This window comes from Bos indicus, chromosome 13 (assembly GCF_029378745.1).
Source record: "Bos indicus isolate NIAB-ARS_2022 breed Sahiwal x Tharparkar chromosome 13, NIAB-ARS_B.indTharparkar_mat_pri_1.0, whole genome shotgun sequence".
In the NCBI taxonomy this organism is placed as follows: domain Eukaryota; kingdom Metazoa; phylum Chordata; class Mammalia; order Artiodactyla; family Bovidae; genus Bos; species Bos indicus.
This window is the reverse complement of record NC_091772.1, coordinates 28,311,387-28,315,969: the sequence shown is the minus strand read 5'-3', so window position 1 is coordinate 28,315,969 and position 4,583 is coordinate 28,311,387. Positions and strand designations below refer to the sequence as shown.

At 39.5% G+C, this 4,583-nt stretch overlaps 1 non-coding gene across 1 annotated transcript; it reads left to right on the top strand.

Annotated features, from left to right (window-relative positions):
* The first annotated feature begins 3,221 nt into the window (after positions 1-3,221).
* On the top strand, positions 3,222-3,294 carry TRNAD-AUC (transfer RNA aspartic acid (anticodon AUC)). The gene has a single exon. It is a non-coding gene; the product is annotated as a tRNA-Asp (tRNA).
* Positions 3,295-4,583: the final 1,289 nt, after the last annotated feature.

The following is a 4,583-nucleotide window of genomic DNA, read 5'->3' as shown; positions in this document are numbered from 1 at the left end:
AAAATTTTAATGCCTTCGCAAGAAGACAAATTAAATTGGGGGGAAATTATGTCAGAGATTTAAATGTTTAAAAGACCCTAAAAACTGTTTATATTTATTTTTGGTTCTATACCACTGAAAGTGAAAGAAAGTAAAATGAAGTCACTCAGTCATGTCCAACTCTTTGGGACCCCATGGACTGTAGCCCGCCAGGCTCCTCTGTCCATGGGATTCTCCAGGCAAGAATACTGGAGTGGGTTGCCATTTCCTTTTCCAGGGGATCTTCCCAACCCAGGGATTGAACCCGGGTCTCCTACATTGCAGGCAGATGCTTTATCCTCTGAGCCACCAGGGAAGCCCATACCACTGAAGTTGTGTTTAAGTTTCTAGTTAAGTTGTAACTGAACAATATTAGACATGCTACTTTTCCCCAGTCAAAAAAGGAAAGAAATATTCAGTTCAGTCGATTCATTAATGGGTGAGATGGTTTAGCAAAATAAAGATGATAGAAAGTGGTTTCAATTTACAAAGTACTTTTACTGTATACATGTATGTGTTGGTTATATTTCCTTTAAAAGATATCTGACTTTTGCCAGAAATAAATCAACATAGAAAGTTAATTCAGTCTCTGAGCTAAGATGCTTTGCTAATTTTTAGGGCTTTAAAAAACTTTTACCAAAAAAAAAAAAAAAGGTCTTGAATCATTAAACATGGGAACATTTTTACATGGATTTGTTTCCTGAGTCACTTATAGTTCAATAAGCAAATAATAATTTATTAGCCTATTCCTGTTTAGGGTTTAGAAATGATGACACAAAAACCTGAAGGTTGACACAAGTAATTGTAACAGTTATGGAAGTTCACAGAGAAGGAACAGCTCACGTAAACCAGGGAAGACAGTAGCTTCTATAAACAGGCTCCTTTTAAATTTCAGATTTTCATTGATCTTGATGTTTATGTAAATATGTGCATTAAGTCTTAATAAAGGCCTAAGATGGAAGAGTGGGAGAGACAAGTACTTTAACAAGCAAACTGATAAGGAAGCTTTTCAGTTTATACTGAGGGGAAAAACAGATGACCAGGAGAGCTAAGAAATACTCAAGAGAACTGCTTAATCCTGATTATAAGGAGTCATATTCATTTTTAAAATATGCATCCCCTTATATTGCAGTTTTTTAAAGAGCAAAATATTAGAAACAATCTAAGTGTCATATCTGGGGGAATGGTTAAATAAAGTCATAATTCATACATACAACTGAACAATACGTTCAGAAAATATTCAGTGATATGAGAATCCTCGTGACATAATGTTTAGTTAAAAAAAAAAAAGTAGAGGACTTCCCCAGTGGTCCAGTGGTCCAGTGGTTAGGACTCCGTGCTTCTACTGCAGGGGCTGCTGGTTTGATCCCTAGTTGGGGAACTAAGATCCCAAATGCTGCACAGCCAAGAAAAAAATTTTAAATAAAAATTAGAAAGTAGGATAATGAAACTAGAAATATAACATACAGTCTCCATTTGGTTAAAAAAAAAAGCACATAAATCTAGAGAGTGATTGAACAGAAACATATCCAAATATCAGATTATTACCTATTCTTCATTATACTACAATTGTACAAATTCCATAATTTTGGGGGGAAAATCCTGAGAGGCAGTCATTTTCTGTTTTATTTCATTACTATTGAAATTCTTTATAGAATTTCAGCATTACTACTTTAAAAGCCATGTATGATAAATTTTAAATAAAGCCAGTAAAAGAAAACAAAAAATTAGATAAAAAAGAGAATGTTTTCTAACCTTCATACTTATTCAGTCAATATTTAGATGTCTCGGACTTCCCTTGTGGTCCAGGGGTTCAGAATCCACCTGCCAATGCAGAAGACACAGGTTCTATCCCTGGTCCAGGAAGATCCCACAAGCCTCGGGGTAACTAAGCCCATGTGCCACAACTACTGATCCCAAGAGCCAAAACTTCTGAAGCCTGTGCTTTAGAGCCTGAGCTCTGCAGCCAGAGAAGCCTGAGCACCACATCTGGAGAGTAGCCCCCGCTTGCTGTAACAAGAGAAGGTCTGTGCACGGCAAGGAAGACCCAGGACAACCAAAAATAAGTAAATAAATGAAAATATTTTGATGTCTCCTATGAGCTCTGTACTCCTTTAGGTTCTGTGGACTAAACCAAATATTGATACCATACATAGTGCTACCCATGAGGATGTTACCAGCTAAAAGTTAAATTATATAAGATAAACATGATTTTGTAGCATATATGGGACTATTAAAAGTATTTACAGAAACTAAAACAAGAAATAGTAAAAACTCAATAGGTATATAATTGATGAGATTATTCTGACATTGAAATAACCCATCCTAAGAGATTTCTGGAAAATGGGAAAATATCAAGTTTAATCAAGATGATCTAGGTTTGTTTTGTTGCTGTCCTAAAGGATAGACTGTAACTTCTTTTTTGAAAGCTATATAATCTCATACTGGGAGGTTTCCTGGCAATCCAGTGATGAGGACTTGGTGCTTTCACTGCTGGGGCCCAGGTTTAATCCCTAGTCAGGGAACTAAGATCCCAGAAGCCACAAAGCACAACAACAACAAAAATTTAATTCATTCATTAAAACATTTAAATTTAAAAATCTCATACAGTGGCCCTCCATTGTCAGCATGCCTCAAAATAACCCAGAGGACTTTTAAAAACCCAGACTGTGGGTCCCCAGAATGTCTCATTCAAAAGGTTTGTGGAGGAGCCCAAGAATTTGCTTTTTGAACAAATTCCCAAGTGAGGCAGCTGCTGTGGATCCAGGGACCACACTTTGAGAACCACTGATCTAATATATTATTTTGGAGCATCGGGTGAGTCAGAAACTCGGTCTGTGGGAAGTCCTGACAAACAAGACGGGGGAGGAAGCTGTGTCGGTGTCTACAGTACTGTCATGGGGCCTCCCAGGGCGTCTGCCCACTCACAGTGGTGCTTTGGGAAATTTCCTAAATAGAAGGGGCCGGTTCCCTTTGGAGCCAGCCATGTTCACAGGCCTACTTCTGCGTGTTCACAGAGAGTGGGCTGGGACCTGGCCTCATGTAGACCAATCAGAGTCTGTGCCCTGGAAAACTGATGTTGGAATTGAGTCAGTCTTTGCAGGTACAGAAGGTGGGGATTGGAGAGTGGTGGAAACCATTCCAGGGGCATGCTGGAGCCAGATCAGTCCATTTTGAACTGCAAGAAGCTACTGCGTGGGACTTCCCTGATGGTCCAGGGGATAAGCCTCTGCACTATCAATGCAGGGGACCCAGGTTTGATTCCTGGTCGGGGAACTAGATCCCACATGCCACAACTAAAAATCCCACAAGCTGCAACCTAGACCCGATGCAGCCAAGTAAATAAATAAATAAACATGTCTTTTTAAAAAAGAGCCCATTGTTCCATTTTTTAAAAAATTTTGTGAACCAGCTGTTATGCATAGCTATCATTAAAAATTAAATGTTTGTTAACAATTAAACATGTTATAAACAACAGTAATAAATACACAGAACCTATTATTCACTAATTATATTACTGCATTTTACTATTACTTATGCTCTTGGAGTTAGTTATGACTGTTGCATCTATGTGGTGGTAATATTATAGAACGTTGAGGTCAGTGCATGTCTTTCCCTAATGCCACACTTGAGGAGCTCATGTTGGTAACTTGAAATCAGCCAAAATGGGAGTATTTACACCAAAGAAATTGGCGAATGCTACCAATCTGGACTTGATTATCTAAGCTTTAAAAAGTTATGGGGAAAAAGTTAATAATATGGTTCACAGTTTCTCAACCTTAGGCCAGATCATTCTTTTTTGGAAAAGAAATGTCACTAACTCTATCCAATAGATGCTGGTAACACCCTTTCTATAGTTATGACAACCAAAAATGTCTCTAGACATTGCTAAACATCCCCAGAGGGGCAAAATCTCTCTCCAAGTGAGAAGCACTGATACAAATGAAATTTAAAGCATCATGTCTATGGCCATTACATAGTGAAGAGGACAAAGATTTGTGTGGTTCTTCTTCCAGGATTTGAAGACTATTATGTGAATCAAAAAGAAGCCTCTAGGACTTCCCTGGTGGTACAGTTCACTTCAGTCAGTTCAGTCGTTCAGTCATGTCTGACTCTTTGCGACCCCATGGACTGCAGCATGCCAGGCTTCCCTGTCCATCATCAACCCCCAGAGCCTGCTCAAACTCATGTCCATCAAGTCGGTGACACCATCCAACCATCTTGTCCTCTGTTGTCCCCTTCTCCTGCCTTCAATCTTTCCTAGCACCAGGGGCTTTTCCAAGGAGTCAGTTTGCCGGGAGCTGGCATATTGCATATTGAGTGCATACTGCATATTTCATATTGAGTGAAGCACTTTCCACAGCATCATCTTTCAGGATCTGGAATAGCTCAACTGGAATTCTATCACTGCCGGGAGCCAGTGTGAGGAACTCTGCCCGTGGCAAAGGTCATGAGGAAGGAGGCTCGGCATATGCAAAGGCGGGATCGAGTCTCAGGAGTACCCCTGGAAATTCTCGAGCATATACCCCCAAAACCAGAGTCTGCCTACTTTCTGCTTTGTGCTT